The 16498-nt window shown below is 37.4% G+C and overlaps 1 protein-coding gene and 1 pseudogene across 26 annotated transcripts in view; one reads left to right on the forward strand and one right to left on the reverse strand.

Annotated features, from left to right (window-relative positions):
- Window positions 1–16498, reverse strand: part of NRXN1 (neurexin 1) — a 1115374-nt gene that overhangs the window by 354799 nt on the left and 744077 nt on the right. The window lies entirely within an intron of this gene.
- On the forward strand, window positions 3130–11007 carry LOC140600479 (endothelial differentiation-related factor 1 pseudogene; annotated as a pseudogene).

Raw genomic sequence — 16498 nt, forward strand, 5'->3', positions numbered from 1 at the left:
CACAGCCTCCTGGGCTGCCTACCACACAGGAAGGAAGGAATGAATAAAAATAGCAAAGAAATGTCAAATGAGATCATGAATGTGGGACCCCTCTGTAGACTGCAAAGTATGGGACAAATGTTAGTGATTGTTGTTTTTGTTTTGTCTATTCTATAAATAATCTCTAACTTGTTTCAAATACCCAGCTTTTAGGATACTCTAAAAAGAAAATGTTTTTTCTTCGACAACAAAAAAGCAACTATCCCTCAAGATTCATTTAAGTATTTTGATGGAAATGATAAAGGGATAAGCAAGAGTACTCAAGCTTTAGTCTGTTTGTAATCTGAAACACTTTTCTTGTAAAAAATACAAAATGCACTTGCCAAAATGAATCAATAACTTCCTTTTCTGGTGCAGAATTTTAAAACTTTAATTTGAACAAGGAAGCTGAACTTAACATTGGATGTCCTTTATGAAGACTGAAGGATGCGCTGACACAATCTCTACCTAATAATTTGCCAGTTACTCCTTAAACAGAAGGATATCTGGTGTCCTATATGTGTGTGTGTGTGTGATTATTTGTCTTTACTTACAGTTTTTTTTTCCTTTCTGCAATACATAACTGCTATATATTTGAGTCTAGAACCAGAGCTTATGATTTAATGTTTGCTCTCCCTTGTAATACCTAGCATTTCTGTCCAAATACCTCAACAGATATTACTATTAACAGGGCCTGTCTCTTTACCTAGTCTCATCAGAAACTCCAGGCTTGTTGTCCTCAAGGCTGGATTTGGATAACTCTAAGCAAATGCCTTCAGCTTTCCCTTCGTCCTTCCCTCCCTCTTGCTCTACCTTTACTTTGCTTCTCTCTCTCTCTCTTTCTCTCTCCTTGTTCTACTTCTGATCAGAGTAAAGTTTCTTGAGAGAAGTGTTTTCTATCCTTTCCTCCGTGCCCCCACCCCAAAAACCCAACCATAAGGGATGGTTATAAGTGGTATGTTGAACTTTCACTACATATGCAAAACTGAGAGAGTGTTTTCCCCTGGAAATTACAGTGATCATTTGACACAGTTCTCATGAAGTGACCTTTGAGGATTCTCAGCTATTGATGAAGGATGACAATAACAATTCAGTCTCTTAAAACAGTTCTGTGTTCCCATGCCCCAAGGCCCATGCCTGCACTATCCCATCAGCTTGGACTTTCTCTCCCTTCCTTGCCTAATGAACTCCCATTTATCCAGCATTTCACACTTCAAACTGGACGCTCCTCTATGGAAGCCTTTGCTGGCATCCCCCATGAGACAGAGTCTTCTATTAGGTAAGTTTACAGCATCCTAAGTTCTTCTTTGACCCTTAGGATGATTTTAAAATTGCTACAGGGATGCATGGGTGGCTCAGCAGTTGAGCTTCGCCTTTGGCTCAGCGTGTGATCCTGGAGTCCCAGGATTGAGTCCCACATCGGGCCTCCTGCATGGAGCCTGCTTCTCCCTCTGTCTATGTCTCTGTGTGTGTGTGTGTGTGTCTCTCATGAATAAATAAAATATTTTTAAAAAATAAAATAAAAATAAAATTGCTCCATATTTTGAATTTTTTAATAATAATGACTATCTCCCACAATGAGTGTACATTCCATAAGAGCAAAGACTATCTTTTGTTTCCCAACATATCCCCATCACCTAGGAGAGAGCCTACCACAGAACAGATTGCAGTTTGTCACTAAACTGTAGTTGGTCAATGCTTTCTCTCCACTCAGTTCTTACCCACAACAGAATTCTAGCCTCCTGCTTTACCTAACACTCCTCCTTCCACTCAACATAGGAAAATCTGCAGGATGAGGTAGGAGATTGTTGTTTTATATAATATTTGATATTTTAAAACCAAGCAAAAGATAAGTTTTTTAATTCTAAAAAAAGCAGGTAGTAATTTAAGTTTCCCATACGCATAAAAAATCTTTGAGCCACCCGGGCTGCCCTTCAGAAATAATTTCATGAAACTTCACCTTATGAAATATTTCTATAAATTTGACGTTCATTTTACTTGCATCTACTTCCTAAAGCATTATGTATTTTTAAGTTCTTCACTTACAGGAAGACCCATATAAAAAGAATTTCAAAGATACCCACATAGCTCACCTTTCAGTAAACAATAGCAATTGAAATAGCTTGAAAAAATAGCAATAGTAATGCATGATAAAATGAAAAACTCTGAAATTGCAACTGCTATGAAAAGTAACATAGAAAATTTTAACCAAAAGCTACCTAAGCAAAGGTATATTTCCAATAGAGAATACATGTAAAACAGTTAACCAGCGATCTAGAGGGAATCAACCAGATAACATAGCATACCCTAATGTATAAATATACCATGAAATTTATTCAAAGGGGTAGAAGATGAAGTGATAAACCAGAAGTCCCAGCCAAACAACCAAACCAAACAAAACAGAAAATTAGAAGAATCTCTTACATCTCATTGTTATCTCTGTGAATACATTACAAAATCCTGAGAAAAAGTGATTGCTCTATAATTGAAAAGATACTTCAAAGGGTTCCTATAAATATATATGAATTCACATTATCTCAGAAAAAGTATTAAGATAAAATTAGAGTTTGAAATTCAGTGTTCTTTTGATAATTGGGAAATTATTTTTAGTCCCTAAGAAATAGCATGGCATTTTGTAACAATCTCATTGCTGCTGCTGCTTCTGCTTCAACCTCTTCTTAACATCATCATCATCATTGCACATTAACTTACATTGATTTTGGCATGTAAGTGCAAAGGATTGATGAATAGAACTCCCTCTGTTTTAATGGAGTTACTTTTCAATTTATGATGTTGTAAAAATCATGAGCACCAATAGGTATAGGCTTATAAACTACCTTGCTATATCATTTCATTGAGCTAGAGCCTGACTATTTTTGGAAGGACAAGTATACAAAAGCAAATAAAAGTAATCCAAGTGACTACGTGCTGAATTATTCAAGTTCAGTACCTACATGTTTTGTGCACTTATGTCCCACATTTCATATCATTCCTATTCTCTGAATTGAAAATTAATCAGATGCCTCTTCTTTCTACATTCTTCCCCCAACATAAAGTATGCATATTTAATCTTTCACTATGGTTTGTAATATGTCTTCAGTATCAGTAAACATGGAGAGTAAGGGGGAAGGTAAATACAAATGGATAAAGATTTGTCCTTGTTGTCTTCCAAAAGGGTATTTATGTAATTTTTATTTTAGATGTTAACCAGTATTTGAAGGGATATTTTCTTCTTGACCCTGTAGAGAGCTCACATTGTCTGAATATTATAAAGCCTTATTTCCCTAAGATAGTGGCTGCAACAGAGCAAAGATGACTAACTATAGCATGTCTCAAGATAAGTTTGCTTTCTACTATCTGACTGTAGGGTGCAGTCTTCCTTGGGGCACAGATGGATTATAATGAAATGGTCTGGTCTCTGTTTCCAAATGTTATCGTTCTCATAGTCTACCACATGGTAGATAAAACTACATTTCAAACAAATGAAAGTAAGTGCTAGCTGCTGATAAGAAGATTCAATTTCCCATAAGTTACAGCTTGCTTTATTCATTTAAGAAGCAGTATTAAAATATTATTTCATATATATTAAATTTTTCCCTTTGATGACCTACAAGTATTTCTAGCCTATCATTTCCTGATATGTTGATCTGTAAGTGATCTTGTAAAATGAATGGGCACTAAGGTGCTCTCCTGTTGGGCTAAGGACCTTGAACTGGTAAAGGGCACGGTGCGGACACAACAAAGAGGGAGGTGCCTGAAATAAAAGTACATATTACTGGTACGCAGTTTAAATACATGTTTGAGGATTTATTTAATGTCCAAGCAAAAATTCAAAGAAATCCTTCTCTTGGGTATTTAACCAGTATGTAATTATGTCACATCATATGAATATACTTTTCATCAAACACTTACTGAATACTTATTTGCTAGGAGTTGTACTTAACAATAGACTAAAGCAGTTGTTGCCAAGTGGGGATGGGGGCAATTTTGCTCCCAGGGAACATTTGACAATGTATTAAAACAGTTTTGGTTGTCAAAGCTGGGAGAGAAGTACTACTGGCATCTAGAGGATAGAGGCTAGAGATGCTGCTAAACATTATACAATGCACAAATCAGCCCTCTCTAACAAAGAATTGCCTAGCCCCAAATATCATACTGGTGAGATGAGAAACTCCACAATAAAGACATGAGGATGATTCAGAGTGGCATAAAATTAGAGAAAGAATACCTTTTAGGGAGATGACTGTACCAATCCCAGTGAGAAGAAATGGATTCCTAAACTAAAACAGTCAAGGTTAGAATGGAGAGAGGAATGGAGAAATTTTAAGGCAAGACCACAGACAAGATTCAGGGATTGAGTAGCTTTGAGAGAAGTAAGAAAGGTGAGAAATCTAGGACAAATCCTGGATGTCTGACTTTGTTGACCTAGTGGTGACTGTCAATACACTGAGAAAGAGAATGCAGAAGGTGACATGGAACTGAGAAAGTTTGGTTTTGGAGATGCTGAGCTGAAGGAGATTGAGTACATTTAAATGGAACCAACTGCTAAGAAGGTATGAAGGAATAGTGAATGCACAACTCAGCGGAGCTCGAAGGTTGAGGTTAAAAAGCCAAGGACTTATCATCAAATAAGTTGAAGTTTTGTATGTTATTATTTATTAAAGAGAAAACTGGGGAAAGGAAAAAAGAAAAAGAGAGATAATTGTCAGATGTCTTTCTCACAATGCAACCAAGCTAGCTGAGGCTGGGTAGCTTCATTTCTCTTACGATGGTGAGTTCTCCCCTAGGACAAATATGCAATCTGCGGTAGTAATGTGTTGCTCTGCCCCTTCCAATTTTATTCTCCACAGAAAACTTCACTTATTCACTACTGTCCTTTTTTATTAGTGTGTGATATAAGTCAAGACTGACAGAAGAGACATCGTATCAGAAACCAGGAACTGTTTTGATGTATTTGCCAAAACTCTGTATTATTTGGCTTCTTTCCTGCTACATAAAGTGTCAGTTCACTATAATTCTGAACACAATTTAATATTAGCTATGAATTTTCAGGGCGTAGTTAATCAACGTCTTAAATTAAATTGAAATACATATTGCAAATATATGCATTACAAACACATTTATATAATTTATAAATAGCCATGTATATAAATTACTTATCTATAAAACATACAGCATCTTACTGCTATTGATTTCAAATAGAATCAAGACACTTGAATTCAGCACATAGGAAGGAAATATAATATCTGTACCTTCCATCGTCAGCTAACCTTTGGCAAATTCATTAATTTTTTACAAGAAAAAAGGCAATATTCAGAATTCTAAACCACAAATGGTAATGTTTCCTGACCCAATCCTGTTATTGTTAGTACTTATACGCTGAGAAACAATTAGAAATTTTTAAATCAAATTGGAAGATGGCTTTAGAAGATGATAAAGGAAGATAATTAAGTACAATAGTGAGAATACAGTTTTCAGATTTGTTATGAATATAAAGTACCAGACATAATGCACACATGTATGGAAAAGCACAAACTCTCAAAATTCACACCTAGAACCAAGAAACGAAAAAAAATCAACAAGAGAAACTCATTTATGCAATGACAAATAAGTAGCACTGCTTTCCTCCTCTCCAAAAGAGTTCACATGGCACTTAATTATTTTATTTACCCAGCACTTTATCCAAAACTGAAGACCTTTTTCACGAACTGCCAAATACAAGCAATTTGTTCAATTGGGATTGCTTTGCATGAGTTGTTCTATAGGTAACAAGAGAGCAAGAAAATAAATATTTTGGGGCAGCCCGGGTGGCTCAGCAGTTTAGCACCGCCTTCAGTCCAGGGCCTGATCCTGGAGACCTGGGATCAAGTCCCACGACAGGCTCCCTGCGTGGAGCCTACTTCTCCCTCTGCCTATATCTCTGCCTCTCTGTGTGTGTGTGTGTGTGTGTGTCTCTCATGAATATATAAATAAAATCTTTAAAAAAAAGAAAGAAAGTAAATATTTTTAAGTGTCACACTTGCTTCCAAATATCCTCTTTAAAAAGTATGGGTGGTTCCTTGATATAACTGATAGGCATAATATTGGACCTGTGCTTTACTGTAATCATGAAAATTGTGCTGTTTGCACATTCTTCTGATTAATAATGGAGAAAATAATGTCTGCGGGAAAATAATAAGATAATGCTAGTTTCCTGGGTCTGCAAGCCAGCAGGGCGAGGAGATCTCAGGGAATTGAGGCAAAGACATGGTTTCACACTCACTGTAAAGCAGAGAAGGAGGAAGGAGGCAGTGCGAGTGGGTGCCTGCTAATCTATTGCTTTGGACTGCTTTGCAGTTAGGAGTGCTAGTTTGGAGCAACAGAGAAATAGATTTAGTTTTTAAAGAAATAAATAACACTAGTAAAATCAGATCTCCTCTGGACAAAGACTGGGGCCAGGAAACGAATGCCATGGTTTAGGAGGTGCTTTGCCTTACACAGTTGACAGTCTGACTAAATAATGAGCACTTTCTTCAAATGAGGCTGGCACAGGAGCACTTTCCAGGGCTGTGTTCTATCTCAGGGCCCATTTGCCTGCAACTGAGGTACTATTACCAGTCGAATGTGGATGTAATGCAGTCACGTGACACCAGAATATTTCTATTTCTAGAAAGATAGCAGAGAGAAACTCTCCAGTGTAATCATGCCCGTGTATACATACTGTAGGAGGGAAAGGGATTTTTCATTTTGTTCCTGGAGCTGAACTGCCAAAGTTGAAAGAAAAAAAAATAATGCTCTGAATTAAGGGGTAAAAAAAAATCTGATGTTAGGAAGCACTGGCTCCTGTGCTGTCCTACTCTCAGGAACTAAACAGTTTCAACAGATAATCCTGTTTTGTTTTGCTTCACCTTCCCAGACACATGTACCCGTTAAAGCATTCCTCTCTTCCAAGTACCAAAATGAAATATGAGTAACTATTTTAAAACAAAGGTAGATTTTAGCTTAAATTGTCTCCCCAACTGCTTGCTTAGGCACCCTTTCTATGTGAGGCATCAAACGGCATTTGGCCAGGTTCAGAGAAGTGATTAAACAGGCTATACTTTGCCAAGGAGAGAAACCAAGTTGGCCAGATGTTCAACACTGCCTTTGTGACCCATAAACTTATCTCTAGAGAGGCATTCATCCTTGGAAGTCAGGCACCCCCGGAAAGGCCATCCTCCTATGAGTCACACAGGAATGTCCATAGTACCAGCTAGAAGTAATTTAACCATGCCGGAGGCCTGCTGAATTTTCAAGAGATGAGTATCCTGCTCTCTCACACATATTGTTCTGATATTTCCTCCATGAGGGCAAAGTCTCTAAATAAATCCAAAATGACTTTTATTTGAAAAGAGCAAGTGTACTCAGTGTGTCCAGGAACTTAAGTCGCAGGAGCAATAAATTCTAGCACCCTGTTTCATCTAAACAAAGGGACCTCCAAAAGACTTGGTATTTACGGGACCTGCAGAGCCCCGAGTAAGCATTTTTACAGCAGCCATAGAAGGTTCTAATACTCAGCATTACTGCTCCATCGCCAGCTTATTAAACCTTAATGGTACTCTTGAAATGCTTTGCACCAGAGCTGCAGATAACTCACCCACCTCATGGGCTTCTGGAAGCTGCCCCAACTCTGCAGCCACCCTGCAGATAACCAACCTTGAATTTGAGAAATACCCAAATGCTATTTTCTTCTCTTAAGTCAAAGGTCAGCAAACTGAAGTCGTGGAATAAATCATCCCCTCTTTTTGTATTGCTCCTGAGTGAAGAATGATTTTTATACTTTTACATTGTTGAAAAGAAAGAAAAATATTTTGTGAGATGTGAAATTAAAATTTCAGCATCCATAAATAAAGTTATATTGGAACACAGCCATGCCAGCCCATTTAAATATTGTCTAAGGCGGCTTTTGCATCCAAGAATCCAACAGCAGAGTGGAGTAGTTGTGACAGAGATCTACGGCCTCTAAACCTAAAACATTTACTATCGAGCCCCTTTAAAGAAAAAAAAAATGCTAATTCCTAATTTAAAGCATTATCAGTCATTTTCAATCTTTAATAAGTTCTGAAATATATTAATATCAATTTAAAGCCTCTGGAGGCCTTGGTTGGAACCGATCCCTGCCTCAGAGTCAGGCCTGATGACCCCACTGCAGAAAAGCACTCAAGGGTTCTGGGTGGGCTTACCAAGGATGGAGGCCACAAAAATTATGTCTTTTGAAATTTCAAGACTGACTTAGATAATGTAGCTAAAAAGCAATATCACAGATTTTTCCTCCACAAAACACACCAGAACTTACAGATCAAAATGAATATTGTTCTTTTCAAAGGAGACACTTTGAAATTTGTCGTGAAGAAGCTGCCAGTGCTCAAACGTATTTAGAGCATGCCTCTGACACTGCCTGCAGAAACTCTCTTTTGATTGCTTCTTATATAGTCTCGATGTCAAATTTTGATCCATTAAAATTATATTTGATTCATATTTTTTGTTATCTTAAGTCATTTAGAACTATAGTCAGTGAATAAAAGAGAGGAGCACATTGCCTGGAATAGAAGGGGACACCTCAATACATATTAGTGGAGTAAACTGAGTTGGCCCAATATAAAGCAAGGCTATTGCCACTTATAGGAATAAAAACCAGCTGAAGACACACACACATATAGCCATTGTCTGTGTCCTAAGTGTACATAGCTCATGTCTTTCTTTTCTTTCTTTCTTTATTTATTCATGAGAGAAACAGAGAGAGAGAGAGAGAGAGAGAGAGAGAGAGAGAGAGAGAGGCAGAGACACAGGCAGAGGGAGAAGCGGGCTCCATGCAAGGAGCCCAATGTGGGACTTGATCCCGGGTCTCCAGGATCACATCCTGGGCTGAAGGCGGCGCTTAAACCACTGAGCCACTGGGCTGCCCTCCCATGTCTTTCTATTTCTTAGCTCATTTGGGTCTCAAATATTTCTGCCTTTATCTACCTCTGAAAGATTTTCTTCCTTCTCTACCCAATTTCTCTCATCTCCAAGCCTGCCTGACTGTCCCACATGTGAATTGTCTCAGCTCCTGCTGTTCACTCCAGACTTCTGGAGTCTTACTCCTTCTCCATCTCTCTAATCACTCTGATCAACAGCTCTATAAAAAAGAGCAGCTACAAAAACATATTATATTATATTATATTATATTATATTATATATAATTTATATGAAATATATTATTCCTCTGGCCATATATATATTATATATATAATACGTACATGGAATGTTATATTATATTATATTATATTATATTATATTATATTATATTATATTATGGAAGTGGTCAGAGGAATTCCTTGTGCATAATACGCCAATCCTGTCTAGGAGAGATTATACAAATACACTACCACCATAGGCCAAGGTAACCCTCCACAGGGAAGAAACAAGGGAGGAAAGGATCTATGAAGCAATATGGCAAAGGAACTCCATGTGCTTGAATTCTATATATTGAATCCAAAGAAAATCTCTCTTGAAGAGACATTATTCAGTGGTATAAGTAAAGGAGAAATAGAGGAAAGGAGATAGAAAAAATGAGAAGTCAGTAGAAACAAGTGAGGTCATTAGAAAGAGAAGTACACCCTCAGAAATCAGAGGGACAGAGAAATGAGCACCAGAAAAGTACCTTCTCTGAGGTAGAAGGAGATGGTAAGATGACTAGTTCATTTAATTTGCTATGATGTTCCAGGTATCATGACCATGTTCTAGTTCTTTATAATGTCTGGCTGCGTGACGACTGGGGAAGTTTTCCTATATATTGTTTTCACATTTTCATTTCTCACAGTAACGTAAGTGGGTCTCCTCTTTATAATGTGAAAAGAAATCTATGTCCACAGAAATGTAACTGATTTCCTAAGCATTTAATAACTTGGCTCTGACATCAGAAGCAGAGAATTCTAAATCCTTGCTGAGTAGCATCAGTATCTTTATTCTAAGTGTGTATAATCCTAGGTGACTTCCTAAAAGAATAACATTCATTTGGACCCTCCTATACGATTTTTCAAAATGAGCTTCATGACTTTATAGCCCCTTCCAGCAAATGTGTAATTTTATGAAGTAAAATAAGAGCAAAATATTTCATTTACAATACCTTAGAGACTGACAAGATAGTCTAAGTTACCAGACAATTATCTATACAGCAAATGTACATTATGTCTAATCTTCATTCTCCTTGATGTTTCCACAACGTCTCCACTATGCTTACTTAAACAACAATAACAGGGAGTATGTTTACTTACAATATCTAGAAAGAGTAACAACAGAAATATTTTATAGATATCTCTTATAATGCTTTGTATTCTATTATAAAAAACAAACTTAGATAGCAAATATTAATTTACTCATTCATTGTTCATTAAATAAGGATTCACATATGCTAAGAACTGAGGACACGTTGGATAAGATAACTGTTCTCATCCTGATGAAGCTCACTGTGAAGGAAAAGATGCTTGATTAGGTAAAACAAGAAAGTATCTGGGAGGGGGTCTCAAACAGCTGCCACCAGGCCACTGGATGCACTATGCAGGACTTGCCTGCCCACGGTGCCTGAGAGTGACTAGGACACGGTAACAGTTCTGCGCAAGAAGGGCCCCACAGCTACCCAGGCCAGGTCCAAGTAGGCCAAGGACAAGATGTGGAGACTTTCAAGTCAAATGGGCCACTGGCCAGAACAAACAGCACTAGGTCACCAAGAACACGACCAAGCTGGACCAGGACCAGGTGACCCTGGAGGCGGGCAAGGTGATCCAGCAGGGCCAGCAGAAAAAGGGGCTGACTTAGAAGGATGAGGCAATGAAAATCAATGGAAAGCCACAGGTCACTGGAGACTATCAGAGTGGACCAGTCATTCCTAATAATTAGGTCCTGGGCAAAATCAAGAGAGCTATTAGCCTCAAGCTCCGGGCGAAGGACATCAGGAAGCCCACTGAGACACTGAGAAGGGGCCAAGGGTGAAAGGAACACGAGCCTCAAAAGCATTGCCTTCTGGTTGATCTCACCTGGACCACCCGCACCAGCGTGGGTCTCTTCTGAGCAGAACCTAGGGCATCAGCCCTGCCCAGGAACCCCTCCTAACTATACCTGCTGTCAAACAAACAAAACCTTGCAAAGCATTGCTTCTCTTGATTTTTTTTCCTTCCTATCCCTGGTGTCTGCTCCATCTTGGGGTGGCTCCCTAAGGAGATCTGAATTGGACCACCTCACACTGGCGGGACTATGGGGTGGCACGGCCTGATGTGGAAAATAAGATGCCGTCTCCAGTCCAGCTCTATAGAAGCCAGCAAAACATTTGTTGCCTTAAAAGAAAAATCCAGGAGGGATAGGATATCTGATCTAGTGGGGGCCAGGAGGTGCTGGTGAGGTGGGGGCAGAAAGGAATGGTGCTTGAGCTAAGTCAAAAGAATGGGGTATTTCCTTGTTGGAGCAGGCTGATCTCTGCAGTTTGATAAGTAACATACATCAGGACCTTCTTACCAAAAGAGCATCAGTACTGATCAGTGAAAAGAAGATGCTGGTACAGTGAATCCATTCTATTTTCAGAGAGTCCCTTTAATACACAAGTTCTTCTGGAAAGCTTTAAACTGCATATATTCCCAAGTAAAACTTTATCCCTAGGAACTGATGATGGAAAGGACAACAAAACTCCAAAAAAAAAAAAAAAAAAAAAAAAAAAAGCGTAATGGTTTCTTAGGAATTACTGCTTGGCTGGCTATGGACTCGTAAGAATTTAGATTTGACAAAAATATGTTAACTATAAGAAATACTTTGCCTGTGCATTATATGACTAGAAGGGTATCCACGTCCTGTTTCTGCTTCTCATGCCCTGATTATCTGTCTTCCTACTATTCCCTGGATACAACAGCATATGGTGTCAATTAATGTTAAGTCTGAATCTCATAATTTCTGTTAAACTTTGGATCACTATTACGAAACACACCACTAACATAGATAACCATCCCCTAAATTTCTGCTTCAATTATAAGGAGCAAGAGAGCTTATATAGGCCAGTAAAGATCCATCATCACTCCTACAAAAAAGACTCAAGGTAAATATGTTTACAATGGAAGGTCATTAGTTAATATTGTCATATTTTTTCATATTTCTATATTTCCTATACCTAATATTAAATGGAAAAATCACAAAATAATGAGAGATAATAAAGAGTTGTTCAATAGTACCATTGTGGGAGAAAAATCTGTTTGCTAATGCAATTACATTGAATAGAAAGAATATAAACAATAAAATAAATTTGAACTTGTACTCCAGTACCGTTGAACTCAATCTTGTCCTACAAAATGCCTTTCACAAATGCAGGCTCTGAATTTTGTTTTATTCTGTCATTGCTTAATTTACCAAATTCCAGACAGTCTTTTGGGAGATTTGCAGACTGACTTACTTCAAAAGGCAATCTGACAGAAGTAACTGGAAATTTCAGTGAGGATGAAGAATTACTCTGTAAAGAGTGAGCAAGTCAGTAGGCGTAAGGGAATTTCTCACAAAACCGCAATGCAGACCGCTTCACAAATAACTGAGCAAATCTTAAAATTTTATTGCACTGAAAGAGTATTGGGAGAGAGGACAACCCCCTCCACACACACTTACTTGTAAAAAACCTCACTAGTTTATCAGAGTAATTTCCTTGGAATTCGCCCTAAATTTTATTTGAGTAGAGCAACACCTTTTAATCTATCTTAATTGCCAGCATATGCAAAACACAGAATCACTGCTTTATAAAAGCCATTACTCCAGATGCTGTGACTAGGTGATTTTCCTCAGTGGGCAGCATGTCTAAGCAGACCATGTTAGTAATACGCACTGTGACTATATGAAGATGAATGAGATGCTTAGGTTTCATGCCTAGTTGATATATAATCATTTTAGATAAATTATAGATTGATTACATTTAATTATGGAACTACCATACTCATAAAGGATTCCAAGCCTTTGTCACTCATCCATCCAACTTTGCTACACAAGGGAAGCGTGGGAGAGTACGTGAGGGAAGACAGTGCTTCAGAAATGACTGACTTCGTCAAACAGCCACAGGAGTTGCACTTGAGGTCTTTGATGACCTGATGATGAAGGACCACAGAAAAGACCCGAGGAGCCAGTTTGGTTATGAGTACACAGAAGAATCAATGTTTATCAGTTACATATAATTTCCTCTCTTAATTCACAGAGCTACCTAGTAAAATATATTTCATTGTGTCTATTTTACAGGCAAGAGAATGAAGCTCAGCAAAATTATAGGTAATTTGCACAAAATAAATGTGTGAAGACTCCAAGCTCAAATGTAGGTCTGTCTTATTTCAGAGTTTGCATTCTATTTCCATTCTACCGTGACACCTCCCAATAAGAGCCTCATGTATCAAGAACCAAGAGAAACCTGGTGGTAATATCATTGAGATCTGACTAGTTCCTGGGAAAGCTGGATATACTATGACAAAATAACTGAGACTCCAAAGAGGCATAAACTATTGACCTAGGTACAGAAAAGAAGGATTTTTTCCCTTCAGTGTTGAGGAAGACCTCCCCAAAAGATAATAATTTCAAATGGGTCTTGAAAGATGATTAGGAGTGCGATCATATCTAATGGTAAAATGGGAAATGTGGGCAAAGGATCAGAGGTAAAAAACACCAGGCACTTGACTAGCTCAGAGAATCAAACACTCCAATGTGGCTCGGAGGCAGTTTTCTCCTTACTCTCCCCCTTTCTTGATCACCACATCTTAATTCTTTAGCCTTTCCCAATAAGCCTAATTTTATACTAATATTAGAATTAATAGAAAATGGTGATTTTGAAATGACAGCTAATTCAGTGATAAAGTTGCCATAGTGTTGACATAGCAAAGACCTAAAACAAAGATTATTACAAGTCTCCTCTTCGATCCCTTTCTTCAAGGTCCCAATGTCTTCACCACAGAAAAATAATGTTGTTACCTTTAAGGTGCAGGTTTTTCAAGGAGGAAATATCTTTTTAAAAAAATTAACACAAATAGGGTAGCCCCGGTGGCTTAGTGGTTTAGCACCGCCTTCAGCCCAGGGCATGATCCTGGAGACCCAGGATCGAGTCCCACATTGGGCTCCCTGCATGGAGCCTGCTTCTCCCTCTGCCTGTGTCTCTGCCTCTCTCTCTGTCTCTCTCTCTGTCTCTAATAAATAAATAAATAAATAAATAAATAAATAATTAATTAATCTTAAACAAAGACAACTACTATTTAAAAAATTAACACAAATAGAATAGAAATAGTTAAATATTTAGAAACTTGTTGTACTCTATGATTTTCTTATTTTAAGCAACACTATCCTACAGGAAAACATGCTTCAGTTTAATATGTTACATTTTTCTTGAACATTTGTTGGGAAATCCCAGGGATATCTTCAGTGAGAAAACCTAAAAATTATATGGAAACACAGGATAGTAATCAAGATTCCTGTTAGTCTTTTGCAGTGCCTCTCTAAATTTATGAAGTTCCTTATAGACCAACTTGCTAAATCACCAACTTAAAATGTCCACAGAATCTGGAAAAAAAAAAAAAAGTTTCACCTGCCACTTCTTTTCTCCCCAAGAGAGAAATTCTACTCTCAGTAAGCAAGTACCTTTCTATTGAATAGTTTCTCAGACCTAGCTTCTAAAATTTCTGCTGACTATACCACTTTAATAATTTGTTACATAATCTATTTACAATTCCTTATTCTACACATAATATTTGGGAAATGAACATAACTTAGTTGTCAGTGGATATATTTCTTATCTCTTGCAATATCCTTAAAACTGATTTTTATGATTAAGGGGTATCTTTGCTGCTAACCCAAGTCACTCAAACTTCTCTTTTGAAATGAACATTTATTTCAGATAATACATGCTCTCTATGGATAGCCTATCCATTTTTCAAATGTAATGATCCTGTCTTCTGTAGATATGAAATTTTCAAAAAGATATTGGCATAATGCAGGAGAAAACACCATCCTTTCATTATGTTCAAAATTGATCTGACCCTGAGCTAGCACTTTGGGGAACTGGGCTACATAATCATGTAGACCCTTTCAGGAAATGGGGAAATGGCTTATTTATGGATATATATACATGGAAGATTTCATACTTCTGGCTTTATACAATTGTATCCTCTCTTCCTTTCCAATATATTTCCAAAGTAAGAAAGCCAGGAGGGTTGAATTTCTATATCAGCTAGTAATTTGTTGTCTGCTATATATTGGCTCTAAAGATGATTTATTAAGAGTATATTTATTCCATATCTGTTTCCAGTCCTCTCCAGCAGATTTGAATGGTTCTCATTTACTGAATGAAGTAATGCTAGAGATGGTTTAATACCTGGTCACTGTCCAATGTTAGAAACAAACAAACAAACAAACAAACAAAAAACAAAGAAAATTTTTAAAAAATATTGACTTCTAAATTTATTATTTGAAAACTCTTCATTTTTCCTGAGAAATTGGTATACTTTTTCCTCTTGGATAATAGTTTAGTAAATCTGCTTGTGTTTCTTCCAGTACTTAGTTTCCACTTAATAGTTCATCATTATTCTATTATGATTTCAATAAATAAATTATATTCAGTACATAGTATAAATAATAAGCTCTCATCTTGAAAAAAATGAGTTTCTTATTATTTCAACTTGTTCGCTATTTTTAAAAAAGATGAAAGAAGAAATGTGGTTAACTGGTGCAGCCAAAAACAGCAATAAAAAACAGTCTAACTAACTTGCTGATGTACTTTGCTCCAGTCCTTTTGAAATGGCTGTTTTAAATAAAACCTATTTCCTTAGGCTAATAAACAATCTATAATCCATTAAGCCTTTATGAACAAATCTAAGGCTTCTGAAATTAGTGCTTAGGGAAGAAAAAGTCAAGTAATGGATTTCAAAGAAATATGAAGGTAATTAAGAAGACCAAGGATCAAATTCCTATCACCATAATGATTCCTAGAACAGAGCCTTCCAAACGGCCATTTGGGAAATTTATATATTACCTAACCCAGAATATGAAATAAGACAGCAAGGAAGAAGGCAAGAAAGATTATTTTAGAAAGGAGTTGGGGTAGAAGTAAAGAGGGAAGAAGGAAGGAAGGAAGGGAGGGAGGGAGGGAGGGAGGGAGGGAGGGAAAGAAGAAAGAGAAAGGAAGGAAAGAAGGAACGAAATCAGAGTAGTTACTCCTGAAAGAGTGAATAGCTTTTATTTTTTTAAGATTTTATTTATTTATTTATTTATTTATTTATTTATTTGTTTGTTTGTTTATTTATGACACACACACACACACACACACACACACACACACACAGGCAGGCAGAGGGAGAGAAGCAGGGTTCTTTCAAGGAGCCCGATGCGGAACTCGATCCCAGGACCCTGGGATCACACCCTGAGCCAAAGGCAGATGCTCAACCACTGAACCACTCAGGCGTCCCATGAGTGAATAGCTTTAATGGAT

This window comes from Canis lupus, chromosome 11, assembly GCF_048164855.1.
Source record: "Canis lupus baileyi chromosome 11, mCanLup2.hap1, whole genome shotgun sequence".
Classification (NCBI taxonomy): Eukaryota; Metazoa; Chordata; class Mammalia; order Carnivora; family Canidae; genus Canis; species Canis lupus.